This window comes from Lepus europaeus, chromosome 18, assembly GCF_033115175.1.
Source record: "Lepus europaeus isolate LE1 chromosome 18, mLepTim1.pri, whole genome shotgun sequence".
NCBI lineage: Eukaryota > Metazoa > Chordata > Mammalia > Lagomorpha > Leporidae > Lepus > Lepus europaeus.
Window position 1 is genome coordinate 73,418,683 of NC_084844.1, and position 26,990 is coordinate 73,445,672.

The window sequence follows — 26,990 nt, forward strand, 5'->3', positions numbered from 1 at the left end:
ATAAATATTAATACGGAATTTTAAATACTGATATAAACAAGCCTCACAAGCGTTGCAATAGGCGCAGCGAGGTGAATAGAGGCGGGGTCTGATGACCGGAAGTGATGCGGGGGCTCCGGGCAGCACAGGACAGTCACACTAAATTCCATTTGTAGAAACTCTTGAGCTTTATTAAAAGGAAAACGTTAAGAATGTTACCAGCAATAAAAATCCATAAGTATCCCAATCAGAAAAGAGAATCCTGGCTTTTCAACACGAATTTTTCTTTTAAAGATTTATTTGAAAGGCAGACAAGAAGAGAGAGATGGAGACTGAGACCTTCCATCTGTTGGTTTATTCCCTTTATAGCCACAATGCTGGCAGGAGCCAGGAGCCAGGAGCTTCTTCCAGTCTCTCACGTGGGTGCAGGGGCCCAAGCCCTCGGACCATCCTCAGCTGCTCTCCCAGGCGCATTAGCAGGAGCTGGATCTGAAGTGGAGCAGCCGGGCCCTGATCCAGTGCTCACATGGGATGCAGGTGTCACCGTCGGTCCCTTTAGCCATGCATTTATTGGCGCTCTCAAGCAGAACTGGGGCCCCCCGGCCTGGCTTAGCTCTGACCACGCGCCGGGTGGGTGGAGAGGGGGGCGTTGGAAGGGCAGTGTCTGCTGCTTCTTCCCTGCATGGGAACCCGCGGTTCTCCCTTAAATGTGGGGCAATGCTGAGCCCGGGACGGTCAAAGCCAGGGGACCTTTGTCTTTTCTGTCTCCGTGTGAGGTCAGCACATGCGCTCCCCTTCCCTGGACACAGCTTTAGCCCGCGCAGACACAGAACCCGAGGGCTCTGGGAGGAGTCCTGGTTCCAGCCCATGCTTCCGTCTCTAACTCCTCGGTTCCCTGCCTTCCGCGTCCCTGATGCCCGTGGTTCCTGGTCTAAAACGCACCGCATCGAGCATCCGTCTGTGGGCGGGTCCGTGACGGTTCTTGCGGCCACAAAGAGGGAACAAAGTGAGAAAAAATATGAAGGATGCAAATGAAAAATCGGGATGAAAGATGCTATCATGAGCATCAGGCAAACTTTAGCGCCAAGATCTAATGCGACACTAGGAAGAATTAAAATGTATGGAAAAACTTCACAACCAAAAGTACAGAAACGTAGAGGAATGCAATTGAGGCAAGAGAAAGAATGCCATAGAAGGGAGGAAGAGATGAGGATTCATCAACGTGAGATGGAAGAACAAATGAGACCCCAAGAGAGGAAAGTTACAGTCATATGTGCTAAATGGGCCCAAGAGAAAGAGACGTTGAGAATGGCAGGTGGAGGAGCAATGGACAGCAGAAGTCCCAGAAATTCCCACCTGCAGGTGGTGGTGGCGGCGGCACAGGTGAGGACGCTAACCCTGCAGTTCCCGCAGCGCCATGAGTGGTTCCGTGACAGGAAGCGGCATGCGTACTGAGCGCTTTGGGCAGGGAGGTGCGGGGCCTGTGGGTGGACAGGGTCCTAGAGGAATGGGGCCTGGAGCTCCAGCAGGAAATGGTAGAGGGAGAGAAGAGTATGAAGACCCCAACAAAAAGCCCGATTTTAGATGTGACAGAGAGGCTTTCATTCCATTTGGTTTTGTCTTTTCTTGTTTAGATATCAATCTTTTAAATTCTTGCATTTTAGTAAAAAAATCTGCCTTTTTATGGATGTTAGCAATTTACTGACCAAATATTTGTAAATGGTCTGTTTGGGCAGGTAAAATTATTTAATGCAGTGTCTGAAACAGGAGAGTATTTTTTCCCTTTTTATTCCCATTTTAATCTTTTAACTGTATAATGTTCCTGAAGTTATAGCTGTGTATGTGTGCCACTGAGTTTCCAAAGTGTACCAAGTTTTTTCCTGTGCTTCAAATAAATAAAAAATTAGTTATAATATTGACCTTCAACTTTTTCAGGTTTCTATGTACATTAGGCTAAAAGGTTCACTTGTGCTCGTGACCCCACCAGGTCCAGCCAGCGACCGCCTCCGCGCCCCTTTCCCCGCCCTGAGGACCAAGTTCGAGGCCTCCCATCCCCGCTGTCCCATTCTGAAGGAAGCCTGAGCCACTGTAGCCCCAGCTTCTCTCAGCTGCTCAGGCACAGCCCCGGGTCCTCCCACTGTCCTCCCGCCCACAGGCCTCGTGCCTGGGAACTTGCATGGTGGAGCCCTGCACTAGGCCCTAGGGTGCACCAGGCGGATGCACAGGTCCTTGATTGGGTGGGGGCATCAGAGCATCTGCACCCAGGGGGGGGCGGGAGCAGGCAGCAGAACCAGCACCGTCCGGGGGCGGGGCCTAGTACCTCTGTGGGCGGGGTCTAAGCGTTGGCGGTGGGGCTGGAACCATAAGGGACGTGTCTTGAGCCTTCCAGGGCAGGACTGGAACCCCTGGGGGCGGGGCTGCAACGCCTGGGGGTGGAGCCCGACCCTGGGGTCGGGGCCGGCCTGGGACACGCCTGCCCGCAGCCACTCCAGCCAGCGCTCCTCTGGAACAGGTCCAGGGCCGCCCCGCAGCTCTCCCGCACCGCGCGCTCCGTTTGGGCCCGCAGCGCCACCAGGCGGGCGGGCTGGGCGATGGCGCCCAGGGCCTCGGCGCACTCCTGCCGCACCGTGGGGCTCTCGGCCCGGCGCGCCAGGGCGGCCGCTCATGCTGCAGCTGGCCCGGCACGTAGCCCACCTCGTGGTGGACAGGGCGCGGCCTTCTCGCCGCAGCACTGCACAGGGCGAACCGGGCGCGGCAGCGGTCGAAGAGCGGCCAGGCCTCGTCCAGCAGCGCCTCTCGCAGCCCCCCACGTCGTGCTCCTCGGCGGGCAGCGCAGGGTCCACCGAGAGGCAGGGCCCAGCCGCAGGCTCTGTGCCGCGCTGCGGCCACTGCAGACGCCCACGGCCAGCTGGCCTGTCTCGGCCACCTCGGTCACGGGTCCGTGGAATACTGCTTCAGGAGCTCCAGGACCTTGGGGTCCCCGAGGGCCCCCAGGGCCTCCCTGCAAAGAACGGCCCCCGAGCTCGCGGGGCCGGAAGCTGAGGCTCAAATGGCTCACTGCAAGCCTGAGAGCATCTAGGCCTTGGAATGGCACCCGCGGTGTCTGGGGACTGTCAGTGCAGGCTCAGCTCTGCTTTCTACACATCCCTGCTCCTTGTTTACAGAGAAGACACGGACACTGGAGGAGCTTCCTGCGTTGTCTGGTGTTACAGGAAGCAGGCTTTGGTGCTGAGTGTTTTTAAATGGCTATGAAAGCAACACTGAATGGAGAGTCTTTTCATGCAGGGACATGTAATTAAGACTGGAATGAGTGTAGGGCTATCGGCAGAGGGAGAAACTGGATTTGATTAAGTGGCTCTTTCACCGCCCCATGATCTATTCTTTGAGTGTTTTTAAAAAGTGGAAAGGTCATTTTGCTGCATTTCCCCATTCTTGTTTTTAAGGAACAACAGATCCCAAACCCTACAAATGGCTTGTATTGAATTTTACATTTGAATGAAAGGTTGTTAAGTATGAAAAAAAATCACACAAGAACATTAAACAAATCAAATTGGGTAAACTAACAATGTAAAAGGTTGTCAAAGGTATGAGACAGCCCAAATTATCTCACAATGTTGGTGAGAGGTTAAAACAGTTCACACTTTTTGGAAGAGGATCTGGTAGCTTCTAAAAATGTAAATCCAAACCTGTAAAATCCATCTACCAATTATATTCCCTAGTATGTATTCCAGAGAAAGTTAAAAAATTACAGAAAGTCTTAACACAAGTGCATAGCAGTTTTGTTGATAATAGCCAAAAACTGGAAAGAGTCTAAGTTCTGGGAATATACTAAGGAGTAACAATAAAGTATTTGTAAATGAACATGGAAAAATATGAAAAATAAGGAAATCAGACAGAAAAAGCTATGTAATATATTACCTCATTTATATGAAACTATACATAAAACTAATCCCTGCTCATAAAAGTAAAGTCATAGCAGTTATTGGCATGAGGTGAGCAAAGGTAAGGATGAAAGCGAATAATCCAAAGAGAACATCCTGGGATAGTGGTGATCTCCAATATTTTATAAAGAAAAGTAAGAGCCAATGACCAAGTGGGGCTTATCCCAGGAATCCAACATTGGTTTAGGATTAAGAAAATGCACAATGTAATTCAACACATTAACAGAGTGAACAAGGGAAATTGTATACTAAAAGCCTATGACCAGACCAATAGATATATCAGAATTATATGTACTTATGGATAAATTTAATATGGGAATCATCTGTATACTGAAAACTAAGATGTTGCTGAAAGATAGTTCAGGAAAATTAAGAGATTTTATCATGCTCACAGTTTAGAGCCTTGATATTTAAGAATTGCAAATTCTTTTTAAAATGATCTATAGAGGGGCCAAAGGTGTGGCATAGTGGTAAAGCCACTGCCTGCAGAGCCGGCATCCCATGTGGGTGCTGGTTTGAGTCCCAGCTGCTGCACTTCTGATCTAGCTCTCTGCTGTGGCCTGGGAAAGCAATGGAAGATGGCCCAAACCTTTGGGCCCTTGCACCCACATAGGAAACCTGGAAGAAACTCCTGGCTTTTGCTGCCAACTGGGGAGTGAACAAGCAGATGGAAGATCTCTCTCTGCCTCACCTTCTTTCTGTGTAACTCTTTCAAATAAAGAAATAAATGTTTTTTAAAAAATAAAGTGATCTATAGATTCTAAGCAACACCCAACAAAATCTCATCAATTTTTTTTTTTTTTTTTTGACAGGCAGAGTGGATAGTGAGAGAGAGAGAGACAGAGAGAAAGGTCTTCCTTTTTGCTGTTGGTTCACCCTCCAATGGCCACCGCTGCCGGCGCATCACGCTGATCTGAAGCCAGGAGCCAGGTGCTTCTCCTGGTCTCCCATGCGGGTGCAGGGCCCAAGCACTTGGGCCATCCTCCACTGCCTTCCCGGGCCATAGCAGAGAGCTGGCCCAGAAGAGGGGCAACCGGGATAGAATCCGGTGCCCCGACTGGGACTAGAACCTGGTGTGCCAGCACCGCAAGGTGGAGGATTAGCCTGTTAAGCCATGGCTCTGGCCTCATCAATTTCTTTTTTAAAAGCTTTATTTATTTGAAAGGCAGTGAGAGAGTGAGTGAGCGAGAGAGAAATTCTAACTGCTCATTAGCTCTTTATCCTTCCGGCTTTCTACATGCTTGGCAGTGGACTGCAGGGACAGGAACTGTGTGTCACTCTGTATCTCTGGTGGCCCTTGTGGCGTCTTCCTGGTTGTGGTTAGCCCAGCTCCAGGTGGCCTATACAGACATCACTATCATCGCTGGTTCTGGAGTTTCTGTAACAATTACTGGAGCAGGACGTGCTTGTGCTGGAGCGGTTTTATTCCATGGACCTGAAGATTCTTCTATACCACCACCGCCACCTCCACCTTCTTCCCAGTTATCACCTGGATCTTCTCTCATTATCATCATCTTCCTTTTCACTTATCTGCATTGCCTGAACTCGGAGGCCACTATAATCCACCTCTTTTTGCTCAAACTCTTTCCATTCATCTTCATCTTTTGTCACGGCCTTGGTGGCAGCCCCTGTGCCCAAGGTGCTGCTGTCTCCCAGCCCAGCACCCTCACCCACCCCGCTGCCAATTCCGCTGCTCTGCTGCTCCTGCCAGGGCTGCCCTCCACACCGGTGGTGCTCCCCGCAGGCTGCTCTGCTCCTCCTCTTTCTTCTTGTCCCTTTTGGCAACGAAGTTGTCCGGGCTCCCCTCCTCCATCTCAGCAGGGGCCATGGCTTCCTTGGCCTGGATGGGTGGGGCCAGAGCAAGGGCTCCAGGTTGGATCTGTGCTCATGCGGCCAGGCATGGCACAGCCCCAGCCCTGCGGGGTCCCTGAGGCATGGGCAGCAGGGTGCCCAGCTCCCACTGCATGCTAAAGAGTGCTGGGTCCAATCATGCAAGTTCAATTCATGCTAACTATCAAAGAAAATGAAGCATTTTTCATCATTCAAACTGTGGTTTTCACACTGCAATTTTTCTATCTTAAAATACAAACATATTTATCATTGTGTCACACTTGTCAACAGTGATCAGGACAATGACACGCTGTATTAGTCTGCAGTAGGTTAAGATTGATGAATATATTCAATTTCTAAAATGTCCATTTTTACAGTATTTCTAAGCCTCAGAAAACATTCTTGCTATATTTTATTTTATCATCAAAAGAAAAAGGTATCTTTACTTTTCTAGCCACCACATATAATTGTTCAGTGTTATTCATGTACAATATGTTTTAAAGTATAATTTAAATATTAAATATATTTAAATAGTATAAAATATTTAAATTTTAGAGGGCTATTTATGCATAATATATATGAAATTAATATTTAAATCTGCAAAATTTCAAAACATAGTTTAAATTAAATTAATTACAGAAGGGTTCTGATATGTATACACTAGCTAACAGAACCAGAATCCCATATAGGCCCTGGTTTAAGTTCTGGCTGCTCCACTTCCAGTCAATCTCCCTGTTCATGGCATGGGAAAGCAGTGGAAGAGGCCCAAGTACTTGAGCCACTGAAACCAACATGGGAGACCAAGATTGACTCCTGGCTGCTGGCATTGGCCTGGCCATGCCTTGGCCATTGAGCTACTTGGGGAGTGAAGCAGTGGATGGAAGACCTCTGTCTCTCTTTCCTCTCTGTGTAACTGCCTTTCAAATGAAAGAAATATTTAAAAATATTTTAAAATAACTTTAATTCTATTTACTTTAGCAAGATCATATACTAACACACCCCATCTGCTGTTTTACTTCAGGGAGTCTCAGCATTGCTAATCAAGACCATAACAGTTATGACTTCACATATGTAAAAGTGGCTATTATAGAAAAATAAAAATGGTAACAAGTACTGAACCAGATGTGGAGGAAAGAAAATATATAAAATTGTTTGTGGGAATGTAAAATGGAAAACATTAGAGCACCTATGGAAAATCTATACTAAATTCCTACAAAATATGAATAAGGCATAGATATTTTAACACTTCTATTCAACAATATAATGGAACATTGTGCTAAAGAAATCACACACACAAAAGAAAAAAACTCCAGATGGCATACAAAAGAGCAAACATGACTTGTAACATCTAAGACACATTTGCAAGCAAAAGACATTTGCAAGCAAAAGACTAAAATCCCTAAGTAAAATTCAGTGATGTTCAGAATATGAAATAAAGATATAAGCATCAATCATATTTCTGTACAGTAGCAATGAACATCATGAAAATACAATTAGCATTAGCATTCAATGTAGCGTCAAAGTGAAAATATTACTAAGAAATTTTAAAAACTGCATTTTATACTAGAAAAAGATATAAGAACACACAATTTTTAAAACAAAACAGTGATTTCAGTAAGACATTTAAATTTTAATAGAGCAAAAATATGATTACAATTAGTCATTGGAAATGCAAACAAATCTTGGGAAATATATCAATTCATATACAGTAAAGTGACTGATTCAGCCATAGATAAATGTTGCCAGGGACATGGAGAGCATGGAACCCTCATACACTTCTAGTGCAGCCACTATGGACAATAATTCAGCAGTTTATCAGCATTTCCTACATGGGACTGTTTATCACCTCAGTAGTTTATCTCCCAGGTATGCCACTAAAAGATACAAAATCCACATTCCAATAAAGGCTCACTGGAGCAATACTTATGAAAGCCAAATATGAAAGCAACCCAAATACTAATGTGTAAGAAAAATAATGTGCAATATATCTTTTATAATGGCATACTATTTGGCAATACACATCAATTAAGAAACAAAAGACCACAATAATAATGAAAGTCAAAATATTTTAAGAAAGAGAGGAAATCAGAAGCAAACTGTACACACATTAGCATATCCAAAAGAATGGCCTTTAGATTAATGCCTGTCTGGGGCTACTGATGGACGAGGAGTTATTATAAACAATATGAAGAATTTGGTAATTAATGAAAATGCATTTATAATTAGACTGTGCTTATGATCATAGAACTCCCAAAATCTGACAAAGCATGGAATACTCACTTGAAACATCATGGCTGGGCAGAGAGATTCCTGACTTTGGGCTTCATAGAAGAAACTGAAGACAAACAAACATGACAAGGTTTTACATACTCTGCTCATTTTGGTTCAAAAATATTTAAGGCCATAAACACAGGGGGTCCTGGGTCCTTACCATTCAATGGACAATGTTTAGTATGAAAGAACTATCATTTAAGAAATTTTTGCACCAAAATTAACTTAACATTTAATTCCATATTTCTTATTGGATATTGCAGACAGCTCCAGACACTTCTCCAGTGGCGCAGGACCCACCCCACAGGCGCCTGGAGAGGAGCTGGGCCTCCAGATCGTGGTCCAGAGGGTCACTCCACTGCCGCAGGGTCCCCTGCACCCGCGTCCTGTCGCAGCCCCAACCTGACTTGTCCCTCTGGTGGCCACAGCTCCGCCTGTACCCGCGGAAGACGCAGGGGTAGCAGGAGCCCAGCAGGCCGGGTTGTTGGCACTCACTTCCGCAGCGCCCACAGCCATGGCTCAGCTCATTCACACACTTGCACTGCAGGTGGGCGGTCTGGGGCCGCCCGCGTCCTCCGTGTAGATGACCCGCAGGACGCGGGAGCTGCCCAAGCTCTTCTCCTCCCCCTTCTCGGCCGCCTGGACGTGGGCCAGCTTGAGGAGGGCGCTGTTCCTGGAGCCGGGCGTCTGGGCGCGGCTGAGGGCCTCGGTGGGGAGGGAGACGCGGAGCTTCTTGAAGGAGGCGGCCAGGGGGCCCTCGGCCTTGGTCCTGTGGAGGAAGAGCGGCCCCTCCTTCAGCGGCAGCGCCTGCGAGCTCAGAGCGGCTGCAGGTGCAGCTCCTGCTCCTCCATGTCCGGAGCTTGGTGATGAGGTCCCTCAGCGGCCCACGCCCGGCGCACTGCGGGCTGCAGAGGCTCCATCCACGCCTCCTCGGCCCTGGGCGCCAGCGTGTCCATGCTGACCGCTTTCTGAACGGCCTGGGCCAGAGGAGCAGGGTGCGACCGGTACTGGTGTCCGCGTGCCGCTCCGCAGGGGGAAGAGCTTGGGCGACATGATGGCCGGAGAGAAGAAGCGCACACACAGGAAGCTGGTGGCGGCGAGGAGCGGCAGGTTCTCCTGCTGGGAGCTGGGGAAGCGCTCGCGCACGTGCACGCGCAGGAAGAGCAGGAGGAAGGTGGCGCGGCCACGGCGGGGCATGCGCGAACCGAGCGACAGCGTGCGCTCAGCAGCGCCCTCAGGTGGGCGCGCAGCGTCTGTGCACCCTGCTCCAGCACCTCAGCATCTGAGGGCGGTGCACCCCGGAGCGCCTTATGTCCTTAACTTCCACCTTGCTGGGGTCCAGCTCCGCGTACTTCTTCTTTTCAAACACCCTGTCAAGGATGGGGCGTGCAGATACCGCACCCCGCCACCTTCAGAAAAGACTCCATGGAGTTTGAGGCCAGAGAGTTTCTGCGAAAGAGGCAACATTACATAATAATTCCATATATTGTAATTCCATGTACACTTAAAGAAATACTTCATTTTTCTTACATGAAAAAAATTTAAAAATGTATTTAGCATCAATTTAAGATAAAGTGTTACCTCCTAAGTGCTCCACTTAGGGATTTAATGTACAGTAATACTCTCCAAATGGGGTCAACTTCAGGAGCAACATGTATGAACAAGGAAAATACACTACTAATAAGAAATAACTTTATGTCAAACTTTCTAACAAAGCAAAAGAGAAAAGAAAGTGTTACTTTTATCACATGCAGGAATAAATAAACCAGGTTTGATCGTCATTGCTATTTTAAGATTCTGTGTCACTAAAATCTATTTTGGAAGGTGTCACTATGAGAGAAAGCTTTCGTATTGATGACAGTAGATTTTTCAGTACATATTACACAATTACAAAGTGTTGTATTAAGCATTGCTCCTGTGTTAAACCATTGTTAATCCTCACAGTTCTGTGAGGTAGGTAACATATTAGGCATCTTGCAAAGGAAGTAACTAAGGGCCGGTGCCATGGCTTCACAGGCTAATCCTCCACCTTGTGGAGCCAGTACACCGGGTTCTAGTCCTGGTTGGGGCACCGGATTCTATCCCAGTTGCCCCTCTTCCAGGCCAGCTCTCTGCTATGGCCCGGGAAGGCAGTGGAGGATGGCCTAAGTCCTTGGGCCCTGCACCCGCATGGGAGACCAGGAGAAGCACCTGGCTCCTAGCTTCAGATCAGCGTGATGCGCCGGCCGCAGCGGCCATTGGAGGGTGAACCAACAGCAAAAAGGAAGACCTTTCTCTCTGTCTCTCTCTCTATCCACTCTGCCTGACCAAAAAAAAAAAAAAAAAAAAAAAGGAATTAACTAGGTACAAGAAGGCCATGTGATTTACCTGAACTCATACAGCCCACTGGCCACAGACCCCAAATTCAAACCCAGGGCTTCTGGCCAGCAGACAGGTTTTAACATGTACAGTAGATTTTACTTTTAAAACTAATTTTGAAAAGTAATTTTTTAAAACTAGATTTTTTACTTTTAAGGGTTTTAAGTAGGAAGACTATATAAGGGGCAGGTATGATAAACAAGGACTTGTTAGGATTTAAATACACAATAGATATCCAAAGAGAGATCTCAAGTAGGCAGTGTGATACGCTAATCTGAAGTGAAGGAAGGTTCCTGGGCTAGAGATACACATTTGGAAATCATTAGTACATACACGGTAGTAAAAGTCATTAGAAAGAATCTCAAAGATTGTACTGTAGAACAATTCTATGTTTAAAAAGAGGGATCCTGGGATTGGAAGTTACTGGAATGAGTTAAGGAGTAAAGGGAAATGATATTTACAACAGAGAGGAAAGACAGTACTCTCACCAGTATTTTTGCTGAGTGACAATCATATATGATCTAATTTTCCTTTATCTGTGTTTTCTAATCCTTAAATAACAATTATAAATTAAATTTGCAACACTTCACTGTTTTTAAACTGTGAAATGCATATGTAGCACTAAAAGGCAGACCAAGGCACTAAATGATACATTTCTAAAGTTAGAGAATAAAAGGACCTCTTGACAATTCCCAAATATGTATTAAGTGTTCTAGTTATCATTTTGTTTAGACTTCTAATACCACAGGAAGATTGAAAAATTTCAAAGGCTTGGTAAACCCCATCTAATCCTATCCTAGTGAAAGATAAAAGTTCTTAATCATATTAAATTTTGAATTGTTTAATAAAAGGAAAATGTAGAAAGTAATCTTCTTATATATGTAAAGCTTTGAAGCTTTATTTGAGCTCCCTCTTGAAAAATGTGGTGTGGCACACACTGTCTCTAAAATGGGCAGAGACATGCATGCATGGTATTCTGAACAGGAAGAGTCACTGCATTAGCAGTCCTTGTGGGCCAAATCCAGCTCCTTGCTATTTTTGTAGATTCAGTTTTGTTGGAATACAACCACACCTATTTACTTGCAGTCTATGCATATTTTAGGCAACAACAGAGATATTATGGTTCATAAACCATAAAGTATTTACTTTCTGGCTCTTTACAAAAAAGTTTGCCAGCACTATGCTTAGAAGATCAAAGATCCTTTGATATGTTTTAGTAGGTTTTATCCATCATTCAGAAATGTTACAGAGTATGTAACATTGTATGCAATCCCTCAACAACAGTCACAATAATTTGAGTGTCTATCATTTGAGCATTAATGCACTGGGAGCAAAACCCAAAAATCTCATGATTAGTCATTTTTTAGAAACAGATCAGAAAGCCAGAGTAGCATGGGGCTTTTCTTTGCACATCAACAGATATCTCAAATAATATTAACTAAATTTACTAAGTTGTATCATCAAACCAAAGGATTTAAATATACTGCAATGGTGTAAAAATCAGTATAAGTTTGATCTATCCTCATTTTGAAAATGGATGCATACTACATTATTGTATATGTACGATAATTTATTAATTTACTTATTGGCTATTAGACTATATTCCAACTTTATGATATAGCATCATTAACAATGTCCTTAAAGTTCTGAGGTATCCCTGTATTATATGTATGAAATATTTTAACCAATGTAGGCTATTTATATTACATACATTATCTCATTATGTTTTCTATAATACATTACATATGTCCTTAACATAGATGTGCATATTAATGTATAACATTTCTTGTTATTTCTTGTTTTCTATAGGATATAATTCCTGGGAAGTAGTTACAAAATAATTTTTTAAGGAAGAGAAGAATCAGAAGCAAAAGCCCACACATTGTAATGTATCCAAAAAAAAGGCCAATCTCTGGAGACAGAGTTTAGATTAATGGCAGTCTGGGGTTAATGGTGGATGAGGAGTTATGGTAAATAATAAGAATAATTTGGGATTAATAAAATTGCATTTATTTTAGACTGTGCTTATGATTATGGAACTCCAAAACTATGACAAGCACGGAATAGTCACTAAAAACAGTATGGCTAAGCAGACAGGTTCCTGACTTTGGGCTTCACAGAAGAAACTGAAGACAAACAAATATGCCAAGGTGGCACATATTTTGCTCAATTTGGTTCAAAAATATATAATACCCTAAACACAAGGGGCCTTTACCATTCAATGGACAATGTTTAGTATGGAAAACTATGCATTTATTTGAGAAATTTTTGCACCAAAATTAACTTAACATTTAATTCCATATTTATTATTTGATATTGCCTAATTCAAATTAATTCCAAATACACTTAAAGAAATACTTCATTTTTCTTATGTGAAACTATTTAAAAGATGTATTTAGCATCAACTTAAGGTAAACACTGCCTCCTAATTGCTCCACTTAGCATGACAACATACCAATTCTGTTATTTCCAGATTACATTAGTCTTTTTTTTTTTTTTTTGACAGGCAGAGTGGACAGTGAGAGAGAGAGACAGAGAGAAAGGTCTTCCTTTTGCCGTTGGTTCACCCTCCAATAAACTACTCCAAAGACCATAATATTAGACGTGAAACTAACTTAAATGTTTTAACACCCCTTAACCTGATACACCAAGTAAAATGCTGTTTGGAGTTTATTTCTTGGCATGAATTATACACATATATGGACTACAGAGTGAAATTTTAATTTATACATACAATGTGTACTGATGAATCAGGGTAAACAATTTTCCCTATTTTGACATTACACTTCATTATCAGAGCCTTCTATTTGCTTGTAAAATATAGAATAGATTACTGTGGACTATAGTCACCCCGCCATTCTATGTAACACTAGGAACTCACTCCTAAAATCTAACTCTGATTTTACCAATTACTCCAAGTAGTTTTTAGAAATTTCTTAATTAATGAGTTTGAAAAAACAGACACACAGAGAGACAGACAGAGAGGGAAAGATAATACTCCCATCCACTGTTTTACTTCATGGAGGCTCAGCATTGCTAATCAAGACCACAAGGGAGGCCGGCGCCATGGCTTAACAGGCTAATCCTCTGCCTTGTGGCACCAGCACACCGGGTTCTAGTCCCGGTTGGGGAGCCGGATTCTATCCCGGTTGCCCCTCTTCCAGGCCAGCTCTCTGCTGTGGCCCGGGAAGGCAGTGGAGGATGGCCCAAGTCCTTGGGCCCTGCACCCGCATGGAGACCAGGAGAAGCACCTGGCTCCTGGCTTCAGATCAGCGCAATGCGCCGGCCGCAGCTGCCATTGGAGGGTGAACCAACGGCAAAAAGGAAGACCTTTCTCTCTGTCTCTCTCTCACTATCCACTCTGCCTGTCCAAAAAAAAAAAAAAAAAAAAAAAAAAAAACAAAAAAAAACAAAGGCCACAAGGGTTATTACCTCAGAGATGTAAAAATGGCTATTATACAAAAATAAACATGATAACTAGTATTGAACCAGATGTGGGGGAAAGGAAATATATAGAATTGTTTGTGGGAATGTAAAATGGAAAACACTATGGTGGTGTCTCAAACAAAATTAAAAATGGAACTAGCAAAAGACAAAGCTTTCCCACTACTGGAAATACATCCAAAGGAACTAGAATCACTATCTAAAAGATAACCTGGGGGTTGGCACCATGGCGCAGTGGGTTAATCCTCTGCCTGTTGTGTCGGCATCCCATATAGGTCCCGGTCTGGTCCCGGCTGCTCCTCTTCCAATCCAGCTCTCTACTATGGTCTGGGAAACCATAGGAGGATGGCCCAAGTGCTTGGGCCCCTGCACCTGCATGGGAGACTGGGAGGAAGCACCTGGCTCCTGGCTTTGTATCCACACAGCTCTGGCCATAGAGGCCATTTGGGGGGTGAATCAATAAAGGGAAGAGTTTTCTTTGTCTCTTACTCTCTTTCTCTCTCTCATTGTAACTCTACCTCTCAACTAAATAAATAAAATCTTAAAAAAAATAAAAGGTACATTTGTTCATGTGAGCATTATTCAGAAGACAAGAACAGGATATGAAAATAGCCACACAGTCAACAGATGAATACAGAAAACGTGATACACACACACACCATGAATCACATTCAATACTAAAAAATATGTTCTTTTGTCACAACATGGATCCAAATGTATGGAGGTGGATATCAGAATGCTTGAAGTAAGGCATAGAAAGATAAATACCACACGTTGTCACTTACATGAGGAATCTAAGAACATCAAACTGAAGCATAAAACAGAATAGTGGTTACCAGGGGCTGAGAATGCAGGAAATAAGATGGTAGTTTAAGGACACATATTTGCAGTTAGGAGATAAATTAACTCCTTGAGACCTAACACACAGTGCAGTATATTGAATATAAATACAGTATTAAATGGTCACAATTTGTTAAGATCTTAAGTACTCTTCTATAAACAAATAATCTGAAAGATTGGTTGATTGTCCTATCATTAAATAATGTATATGTACAAGGAGACACAAAAAGGTTAAAAATACGATAAAAATGTGAATTTTCCACAAACCTGAAGTCCCCTCACAAAGAAGTTTGTGAAAAATGGGATTACAAGATATCATGAATTTTCCATAATATTTTAAAAGTCCTCTCACATATCAAAATATCAGGTCACAGAATCTAAGTATATACAAATTTTATATGTCAATTATACTCAAATATTCTTGAAAAAGTACCCTATATTAAATTATAAATTATAAATAATTTAGGAATCTAGACTTGTATCTTTGGGATTGGGAAGGTTATCAGGGAACAGAAATAATTTTTAAGGCACTCATAAATGTGACTAGCTAAAATGTCTATTTTGAGAGTTCAAAGGCAGATGATCACCTGTCAAGATAATGTGTAAGGTCTAAGATGACTTTCAAGTACCAAGTTACAGTGGCCTCCTGCCCCTCTAACACAGTTACATACATACATGGTTATTAAGAGGATTGACCAAGACAATCCATGAAGAATTTCTCTCACTTCCTGGCCCATTGAGTGTTAGCTAAAATTATTACTAGTCGTAACACTACAGGGGAACCAAAAGAAAAATTATCTCCATATTTCTCCTCACTAGTGAAGTTTTCAAAGACCAACTGTGGCAAAAAGCAGAGATGCTCACATGTTCAATGCAAAGGAGACTGAGAGCCTAGTCTTAGGAATATAGGTGTACATTTTTATATTAGGTAAAAATTACATGGCTCCATATTACATATAACATCTTTCCACACAACAGCACACAGTACTCCTCATCATCATGCCCTACAAACACCCTAAATGATGAGGAGTTTCTACTGACATTCAGCCACAGGATCCAGAAGCTGTAACTAGGAAACGGCTGCAGAGCTGCATGCTGGGCAGTGATCTGTGTGTACCACGAAAGCTTGAGCCAACACAGACGGCTGGGATTCTGCCTCCATGGCCCAGACTCCTCCATACACAGATGGGCGAGGTGCCTGCAGATCACAGTTCATGCCCATCTCGAAGAAGTCAGCTTGCAAGAGGTGAAGGAAATGGTAGCCTCTGAGCACAGAATGCCCCCACCTCAGTATGATATGGTAACTATCATTGGTTTCTGCTTTCATTGTGTCCAGAATAAAACAGGCTTCTTCCTGATCATCTCACTGATGAGCACATGGATCCCTGTCAGCCCCTTTTTCTAAATATGGCTAATCTGGTGCGGGGGAATGCTGAAAAGTTGAGCAATCTTCTCTGTCAATTCACAGCTGTCGTTCTTCCAGGTAGACGGCATGGTACATGAAGAAAGTACCATTTGAGTCTCCATCCTCATGCTTCTGCTGCTCTCTCAAGTGCAGTGATTCCTGACAAACATAAATGGTTAACCTTGGATGCACCATCCAGCCTTTTTTTTTTTTTTTTTGACAGGCGGACTTAGACAGAGAGAGACAGAGAGAAAGGTCTTCCTTCCATGGTTCATCCCCCAAATGGCTGTTACGGCTGGCGCGCAGCGCCGATCCAAAGCCAGGAGCCAGATGCTTCCTCCTGGTCTCCCATGTGGGTGCAGGGCCCAAGCACTTGGGCCACCCTCCACTGCCTTCTCTGGGCCATAGCAGAGAGCTGGACTGGAAGAGGAGCAACTGGAAACAGAACCCGGTGCCCCAACAGGGATTAGAACCTGGGGTGCCAGCACCGCAGGTGGAGGATTTGCCAAGTGAGCTGTGGTGCCAGCCACCATCCAGCCTTCTAATGAATTAAAAACCCTGATTCCATCTGCAGGGCCACAAATTTGAATCCCATTACCTCTGGTTTCAATAAATCTGCCCCTGGGAAGTCTGTGAAAAGCCTTGAGAATGTAGAAAACCAGTTTCAATGCCACCACTGCTGAGCTTCCTGAGGTGTGGTTGTTGGCAAGAGGTTATCTGCTACTGGAGGGGGTGGCTCTGGCTGGTGGTTTGGTGAACCAATTCCTTCCCCAAGAGAAAAACTGCTGTGGGAGCTGTTGAAGCTAGGTGATGGGGAATTATTGACGGATGTTATTTCGGGCCATGGAGAACACTCTGTGAGGATGGTCGTGTCATAGGAAGGCTGGTATTTCTATTTTCATGGGGTGTTCATTTCTCCATTTTTTCCCTATCTGATTTTGCTTTCTGTCTGCACCTTTGGGCTTGAAGACTTTGATCTGGCAGTTGGCTGAGTGCAAGTGCTCCGTATATTCCCCATTCTCATTCTCCTTGAAGGTGTCGATTTGTACTCGGAAAAGCACACCCTTTTCTCCACCATGCTTCCTCTTAGTGAACTCTGTGCTGACACAGTGCACCTGAATAAACACGGATGTCCTCTTCACAGGGTCCCACAGGAACTCTACTGTGTTTAGCTGGTTTGGATTAGCCCGAGCTCGATTATACCTACAGACACTGGGATATCTATGTCAAGAAATCTGTCTCCAGGTCGGTTCCACCTCCAGCCCTCCAGCTGCTGATGTTCAGTGTACTGTAGCCTTCTCTCATGGACCACTGCGCGGAATTTACTCTAACCAATTTGCCATTAATTTCTGGAAGTTCTCCAAGTTTTCTATTGTCTACCATTCGAATTTTACAAGACCGTCCTTGACTGAGATATGTCAGGGTTTCATCATGGAGTTTCACAGCAGGTGAGGTGGCAGCACAAAGCACATACTGGAAAGGTAGGATTTTATTCTCATTATCAGCAGGCAAACTTGACTCTTCTTTCTTCAAAACGGGCAATGCAAGGACATCACCCATGCTATAGGCTCCAGCACCCAGTTCCTGGCCCATCCCGGACAGGCTAGCATCGAAGTCCTGCACCAGTCTGGATTCCATCACCGCATCAGCCAGAGGCAGCTTCAGAGCCCAGGCCATGCTGGCTCCCTCCGCGCCTCAGGAGACACCGGTTCTTGTACAAAGGCACGGAGTGTGGTTCTACTCAACGCGCCAAGACAGCGAGGAAACTCCAAACCCAGAGCTCCCAGCGCAGAGCCCACCCCCCACTGGCACTGTCTGCACAACTAATCGCTCACACCCTTGGCTCCTGGCTCTCTGTTACCAGGACTGCCAAGAATACCCCCTGGCCAGCTCTCTGGAGCCCGAGTCCTCCCAGCTCAACTATCCCACACCGAACTCCCCGCTCCCTCCCCTGGGCTATCCAGAGCTCCCAGCAGCAGCCACCCCAGCAAGCCCGGCGCTCCCACGTCGTCTTCCACCTTTTCCCTGCTCTGTCTGCTGGAAAGTCCCCTCCCTCCGGGGACCTGCTTGTTCCCCTTCAGGCCTCGCTCTGGTCAGCCCAAGATCACTTCCGGTCACCCCTTCTCAACCTCAGGGCTCTTAGAACCAAGTCGAGGTTTCCTGCTGGGCCAACTCCCTGCCCTTCGCAGCCCTTCATGGCCTTGAAACATGGAAGGAGGAAGTCCAGCCCTGGATTGAAACCCAGACTCGCCAGGGCCCTCCAAGGCCCGCGGCTCCAGCGCCAACCAGTCATGGCGCCCTCTCCCACCGCTTGGGCCGACTTCTAGGTTTACTCTCAGGGAAAAAGATTTAAACGACTCTGTATTAGCTGTGTTTGTTGTAGGTTCCTTTCTCTGTTGATTAGGTTACAAAACTCTCTGCATTGTGGTTGTGTTTTGTTTGTTACTCTTTTCTCAGTTTTTTTTTAATTGCATGTTGAACTTTATTAAATGCTTTTAAACAAGTAACCAAAGGGAGCATGTGATTTTCTTCTTGTAGTTTTTTACCTGCCTGGGTGACTTGTAAGGAATCTTAACCACTCTTGCATTTTTTTATTATGCATTGCTTGCTATTGATTTTTTATGTTTTATATGTGATTTCCTTTATTAATATTTGATTTAGGACACTTTTAGCTAAGTTTATGAAAGGGATACTTCTTTTTTTATTATTTAAATCAGTTTTATTTAAGAATTTCCAACATTGACAACTCTGATAACAAGCGTCCAAGCACAGGACACAGAACTGCAGCAAACAGCATTCTTATGGGTAGCTAACAGACATTTGAACTTCCACCCTTCTTGGAGACACCTGAGCTCACTGGGGAACTCTGCTTCCAAGTACTCCTGCAAAGCACAGCACAAGCTCAGTCCATGTTCTCACCCCAGCAGCTTCAGTTCACATGACCACACTTGCAGATCAGCAACAGGAGAAACACACACCATACAGCATTCACAGCGGTTGACAAAGGGGCAGGGGATAAAAGTATCATTTCACGTAACACATTCAGCCAACATGGGTTATCTAGGAACAAAACTCACTTAAAGTCTTCCAACAGATATGGATGTCTTTTGAATGCAATATGAAGGTGAAATTAAGACTTTTCATAGCAAACAGAAACAAAGAATTTGTTGCCACTCATCCTGCCCTGCAAAAGATGCTTAAAGATGTGTTACACACAGAAACACAGAAACATGGTCACCAATATGAAAGAAGGTAAAGGAAGGAAACCTCACAGCAAAAGATCACAGGAAGCTCAATTTCTCTTTGACATAGAATTAAACTCTGATGCTCTGTTAAAGCAATGTGTTAAAGTAATCTATTATGTTCTCTTGATGTCTGTTAAAATCTAATTGTTCAAAAACAGCTGAATTTTTATTAAGAGCTATGGGTTATTTAAATATGTGCTTATTTTCAAAGATCTGAATAATCACCTTGTAACAATGATCAAATTTGGTTTATGTTATGTCGTGATTTTAAGGAATCTTATTTCAACCAGATATTTTGGATTTTGAGCCTTCTTGGCATTCTTGACAGGCATTCAAAAAATCAAAGTTTCAAACAATCTGGACTCTAAAATTTCCAGTAAATCTTGGACTTTGGTTTTTCCAGTTTGGGCCCAACTGAAAAAATCGAAGGACCTATGTCTCTCATCTTATAGAGACACCAACTTATCAGGCTATTTGGATTATATTAGAAGTACTGTCAAGATGTGATGTGGTACCAAACTTTAAGTTTCTATAATGGAAAATGCTATTAATACAAATGTTTGAGAATTAAAAAGTCTAATGATCTTGTGTTACTAGACATGATGGTTATCTTAATGAGAAAGCCCCAGAGGCCTAAAGGGTTAAATACTTGTAAAATCCTACAGGTGCTTTCAAAAATACTGTGAAGTAAGCAAGTGCCTCTTGTTGGTTGATGAGTTTATAATTTTAAACATGGCGACTTAAAGTCTTTTGTCATCCACAGTTATATATGATGTGCTGCTCATAAAACTAAAGCGTTGTTGGTTCTGTGTTTAGCTGTCCTCCTATAGGTTCCTATGGACTTTTTCCAGCCACTTTTATTGTATTCAGTACTTTGGGATGGCTCTGTAAACAGATGAAGCCAATAATGTATTAACAGTAACAACTGAGAGAAAGTATGGTTAACTGAGGTTACTAAAAACAAAAAGCAATTCAAATCAATTGGCAATCTACAAAAAGAGTTAAAGATTTTAAAAGCTATTATTAAAACTGCTATATTGGTCTATTATGCTATGTTATATGTGTGTACATATTGTATGTCCACATGGGGAAATTTTATTAAGAGTTTTATTTAAAATGGCTTATAGATAAGATTGTCCATAAATTTAAGCTGCTAAAATCAATCAAAGATACATTTTAATTTGTGTGACCTGAATCTGTGTATCATATGTTTTAAACTTGTTGGTAGAAAGAAACTAAAAACATTTTATATGGTTGTGCTTAAGTTTACTGGTTAAACAAACTACCCCATGTTAGATATTTAAGAGGTGTTTTCAAATACATGATTCTTAAAATTTATAGAAGGCATTGGACCTTCTGGTAAATGTTTTCTTAAGTTGTTATCTAATGGTTGAAACTGTTTGCTAAGTATTCATGTGATATTGCTATTGTCAGCAAGTGATCTAGGACTTGCTCCCTCATTTCTCTATTCTAAGCCCAACTTGTTCTTTCATTTCTCTATTCTCTTCAACGTAGGAAACTAATTCTATTATGAAGGAATCTGTAGGATGCACAATTTAATCTTTAGACCTTATAAAAGAGATGGCTAACATTTTTCTGTAATAGCATAGCCAAAATAAGAACTTAAATAATAATCTCATTCTTCGCCATCAGTGAAATAAGCAGTAAGTAGAAAAAACCTCCCTTTCAGACCAAAGGGAAAGAAAGTTTTAAAGTGAGAATATAATTTTCCTCATGGGCATTGTCTACCTTAGAAAAACTACTACAGAACATGCCTGTGACTATAGACTTGTAGTTCAGGCCACCGAAGATTAGAGATGGGACATGGGCACTCCCTTGACTTGCATCCTCTGGTCTGCTTTAACACAAACCAGGAGGAAAAGAAAGCTAGGCATCAGAAGCAATGGGTGGCAGGCCTATTAATGGCTGATCTGTACAGTGATCTGCCCTCAAGGAGACCCAACAGGCCAGTCTACTGCAGTGGCTTTCAATGTGGTAAGCCTGGGCTTCAGCAGAAGTCAGCTTGTGAAGAGCCCTGGCAGCTCTGCCAAGAGTTGGATCACTGGAAATGGACCTGCCCTGGAGTCGAAGGATGCCCAGGTCAGAGCCACAGATCTTATTGGCTCTAAGCTGAAAAGCCCTTCACTCAGCCCAACTTCCAAAGTGACCACTGCAGCTGAGGGTATGGTCAAGTAGGGTCAGCAACATTGCAGGCAGAACTGTAAATTTCTTGTTAGAGATGCCACCTGCCTTTACCTGGCCAGCTCTCCTCCCAGGCCAGCTAAGTAATGAAAGTCAACAGGGTGCCTTCCCCCAGGTGGTTCACACCTCCCTTAGGATGTACCCCATGTGAAGAGAGAGATAGGTCAGGGCCTCTTAACTTAAAGGCCTAAAGCCCACCAGATTATTATCAAGCCCCTTCTATCAGGTTCTATTTGCCTCTCAGTCAGAAAACGTAATTGTAGCTTAGACAGCACCTTTCTTAGCTCCTCTAATAATGACTCTGTCCTTTGTTCTAGGCCCTGTCTAGTGCACTTGGGCCTCATTCCTTGTTATCATAACCTCTACCACCAAGGGCTCTACTCCCAACCTGTGTGTACTGATGGTCCTCTTCCCCACTTAATGCTGTATAATTGTTCAAACCTGGTAAATGTCACTCTTAGGATCATTGGTTACTATCCTCACTCTCTCTTTTATGACCTTGTCTAAATATGATCAGAGTCGGAAAACTTGGAAGGCTTCCATAGCCTTGGCAACTCATGACGACAGCCTAGGGTGGTTACTGGCACCATAAACTAGAGTGTCAATTTGTTGGGTCAACAACAGGAGCCACTGTGCACTTGCTCCTCATGTGGGATCTCTGTCCTTAATGTGCTGTCCATTTTGATTTAATGCTATAACTAGTACTCCAACAGTATGTTTCACTTTGTGTTTCTATGTGGGTGCAAACTGTTGAAATCTTTATACTAAATTGATCTTCTGTATATAAAGAGAATTGAAAATGAATCTTGATGCAAATGGAAGTGGAGAGGGAGCGGGAGAGGGGAGGGTTGCGGGTGGGAGGGAAGTTATGGGAGGGGGAAGCCATTGTAATCCATAAGCTGTACACTGGAAATTTATATTCATTAAATAAAAGTTAAAAAAAATTAAAAAAATAAAATAAAAAAAATTCATACATTATTTGCTATCATTGCTCTCTGCACACTCTCGCACCAAAGCCACAGGATTGAGAGACACATCTCGTCAAGACAAAAAATATCCATTATGCACCACCAAGTCTCTGCACACGCTCTCTCCTTCCCTTGCTCATACTAGCCTTTCAATCCTTGGCACCACCATCAATCCCACACAAGGTTTCAAAAGTTCAAACAGCCTTCTGGATCCATATCACAGCCTTGCGTTCAGAATGTTGATACAACTCCTTCATGAAATAAAGAATACTGGATAAAAATGGGACACCCACCGTCAGAGACACAGCTCACACAGCATGACGACCAATTCTTGAAAGAGAAAGCATGTAGACAGAAGTATTCCTATGGCAGAACGTTTACAGCACTACTTTCAGTGAAGTGCTTCTTTCATAAACGTTTGAAATGAGATGAACTGTAGAGATTAAATGAAGGCTTCATATCGTACTTTTATATGAGGGGAGACAAGAGTTAAAAACAAAACCAAAAGAACCAAACACTGCGTGACACCATGATCTCCCGAGAGGAAGACTTTCCTAAGGAAAAAATCCATAGGGTGGGGATCAAATTAAAACAAGGAGAAAAGAATGTAGTTCTAAATCAATGGTTTCCACTTTGAACATGCAAAGAATTCACTTGACAAGTCCAGGGATAAGAGATTACAGGAGAAACCTTTCGATATCAATTATAGTTTGTTGGTTTACCAATCAGGCAAACAGCAGTTCAACTTTCAACCACTCACTATTTCAACCCTTTATGTAACAAAACTTATAAAATTCCTTTAGCTCTTCCTTTTTTTCTAAAGAAAAATGTCAAAAATATTGCTGAATATACTCCACACCGAACAAACTAATTTTGAAAATTCTTAGTACATATGTATTTTACAATAGACTTACCATGAGTTTAGAAAAAATTGAATTCCCACCATTCTAACCAATCAACCACAGCCCATGGTCTACATTTCCCAGCCAGAAGATTTTGAATCCATGCTTGAGCCAAAGCCACCATTAAAACCACTGCCTGACCCTGTGTGGGATGCTGATCCCCAACCAATCGCTGCACCCAAATTAGAGCCACTGTGAGAGTTGTAGCCATCTGGGGAGTGAACTAGTGCATAGAAGACTTTTTCTCTCTCTTACTCTGACTTTCAAAGAAATAAATAAGTATTTTTAAAAGACCACAAATGATTTTTCACAGTGTTTGCTGTTGCTTTTTTGTTGTTGTTGCCAACATATTTTATTTGAAAAGCAATGTTAGAGATTAACAGATCTTCTACTTCTGGTTTATTGCCCCAAATGACCACAATGGCTGGGGCTGGAACCCCATCTGAGTCTCCCATGTACTTGGGCCATCCTCTGCTGCTGGAGGCACTAGAATTAACATTATCAGAAAGCTGGATTAGGAGTGAGGCATTAGGCACCCAAACCAGCTTTCACAGAGGATGCCAACATCACAGGTGGTAGCTTAACCAACAGTACTGCAATGCAAGTGCTTGACGTTGTGTATTCTTAACTGGAATCATTTTGTATCATTTTCTTTATTGATATCCATAATTTTTTCTATGTTTATGTTTCACTGAATAGAAAAATATTGTATTAATACAGAAATTATTATTTTAAAGTCTTAAAAACCAGTTTTTTATATCTCCGTTATAATCATCATTATAATCATTAAAACCAGCTTCATAGAGACAAATCTAACATTTACAAGCAATATTTTGTGGCTATTTACATTTGAAGCATCCTGTTTTACTGACAACCTGTTATCCTACAATTAACAGTTTTCACAGAACACAAATTCATTATCCTATCATGTTGAGCTTTTGCTTTATAAGCCACTTTTCCTGATTGCCTGTTTATGTTTTCAAGGAGTATTCCTACTGCTTTTGTCATTTATTTTTAAATGAAAACTATGGATAACAGTTACTACTAAAAGCAGAAAAGGTTGTGAATAGGAGAGAGGTGGCTTGTGTTTGGGGATTTAAGCCATGGAAATGGCATCATAAATAACTGACAGCCTGCCTGTATTAATCAAGTTAAAATATGTTCCAAAATCTGTATATATGAAATATATGAAAACTGCATACTTTAAATACAATTAAAAATATTTTTCCAGACTTAAAGTTGTTTAGCCTAGGTTCTTTCTTCAGCTATAGTCATCTTTTAAACAGATGCCTTTTAATAAAAATTACGCCTAAATTAAAATAATGAGGCCTTTTACCTAAATACCATTATTTCTAGAGTGGCTTTCAGGGCATTGGAATTTTAACAAATATGACATCCAATTCCCTAATAGTATGCTACACATGTTTGGATCTGGATAATCTGAAAGATAAATGCTTTTCTATTGTAGAATTCCATAGCTGGAAGATCAATGAAAGACCCATATGTAAAATTAAAATAATCTGGAGTTGCTGTTGTGGTACATTGGGTTAACCACCGCAGGAAATGCAGGCACTCCATATCTAAGGGCCAATAAGGTTCTCTGATTCCAATGTACCTGGGAAGGTAGTAGATGGCCCATGTGGTTGATCTCCTGCCACACATGTGGGAACCCTGGGTGGAGTTCCACATGCCTGGATTTGACCTGGAGCAGTGCTGCCCATTTTGGCCATTTTGGGTAAGTCAACCAGCAGATGGAAGATGGAATCAATCTCTCTCTCTCTCTCTCTCTCTCTTTCAATAAATAAAATTTAAATTAATCCTAATCCATAAGGGTATTAGTATAATTGTGTCCTTGAAACCATGTTAAAGACATGGCTTTTATCGTACAGAAAAAAGTAATAAAATTATAAATGTCGGCCATTTTGTGGACGCCGAAGGAGAGGGAGTATCTGCGGGAGCCGGGCCGGAGCAGAGTAGTGCAGAGCGGGAAGATCCTTGGGAGCTTGTGGAGTTGAGCCTCCGCGCTTCTAACCTAAGATTTAGAAATGCATCGTGATTCCTGTCCATTGGACTGTAAGGTGTATGTAGGTAATCTTGGAAACAATGGCAACTAGACCGAATTTGAACGGGCCTTTGGCTATTATGGACCACTCCAAAGTGTGTGGGTTGCAAGAAACCCTCCTGGCTTCGCTTTTGTTGAGTTTGAAGACCCCCTGGATGCTGCTGATGCCGTCCGAGAGCTAGATGGAAGAACGCTGTGTGCCTGCCGTGTAAGAGTGGAACTGTCGAATGGTGAAAAGGGAAGTCGAAATCGTGCCCCACCTCCCTCTTGGGGTCATCGCCCTCGAGATGATTATCGTAGGAGGAGTCCTCCACCTCGCCGCAGATCTCCAAGGAGAAGCTTCTCTTGCAGCCGTAGCAGGTCCCTTTCTAGAGATAGGAGAAGAGAAAGATCACTGTCTCGGGAGAGAAATCACAAGCCGTCCCGATCCTTCTCTAGGTCTCATAGCCGATCTAGGTCAAATGAAAGAAAATAGAAGATCCGTTTGCAAGAGAAGTGGTGTACAGGAAATAACTTCATTTGACAGGAGTTTGTACAGTAAATTCAAGTTTTGTTTGAGACTTCATAAGCTTGGTGCATTTTTAAGATGTTTTAGCTGTTCAAATTTGTCTCCTGGAACAGTGACACACAAAAAGCTGTCATTCTCTATGGTTTGAAATGGATCATATGAGGCATGTGATACCAAGAATTGTTACTTTACAATGTTCCCTTAAGCAAGGTTGAATTTACTTTTGAGCTTTAGTCTTGCCAAGACTGATGACCTCTAAATCCTGCCCAGCTAAACAAAGTGTGATGTTTTAATATTGTAGAAACAGCACTGTCAAAAACTGAACTAAAATGTCCTTTTTCCCTCGGCTGGTATATAGTATGAAGCTGTAGATGAGCAAGCAGTCTTTAGGAGCTGCTGTGACGCAAGCCAGCAGGTAAAAATAAAAAGCTGCACCGTTAAAATAGATTAGAGGTTTTTGGAAAAACCCAGCTAGTCTTAACTCTAGGCAGAGGTTGTCTTAGTTGGTCTAGAATCTAGTAAGTTTCGAGGAAGTTTACCTTTGCCTAGGTGATAAGTTCCTTATGTAATTGCAATATAGAATACATAGCTGTTTATATAACAGTATTTATTGGGAAATTTGAGATTTCAGAAAATACCAATGTCCTGCCAGTTTAAGGGTACATTGTAGAGCTGCTGAACTTTGAGTTACTGTGCAAGATTATTTTTTTCATGCTGTCATTTGTAATATGTTTTTGTGAGAATCCTTGGGATTAAAGTTTTGGTTAAAAAAATTATAAATGTCTTTGTGAAGTGTAATTTTAAAAAAGATTCTCATTAAGCACATCTGTTTAAGAGGTGTTTTATGGTTTTACATTTTCTTTCTGTAGTTTCAGATAATTTGAAACCCCTCATTACCATTCATTTTCCTCATCAGTGCCTAGCTTTCTAGATAACCATAATATCTTCCTTTGCTTTACACATTCAATACTTTTATAAGAACATGTCTAAGTTTTCAATGTTATGTTTTATAAGAACATGTCTAAGTTTTGAATG

At 42.7% G+C, this 26,990-nt stretch overlaps 4 pseudogenes; 1 reads left to right on the top strand and 3 right to left on the bottom strand.

Moving 5' to 3' along the window:
* The window catches only part of LOC133777375 (serine/arginine-rich splicing factor 3-like), a 391,636-nt pseudogene extending 365,662 nt beyond the window's left edge, over positions 1–25,974 (top strand).
* On the bottom strand, positions 2,315–5,748 carry LOC133747023 (deoxyhypusine hydroxylase-like; annotated as a pseudogene).
* On the bottom strand, positions 8,269–9,478 carry LOC133747025 (ras GTPase-activating protein 4-like; annotated as a pseudogene).
* LOC133747026 (alpha-globin transcription factor CP2-like) lies at positions 15,423–17,745 on the bottom strand (annotated as a pseudogene).
* Positions 25,975–26,990: the final 1,016 nt, after the last annotated feature.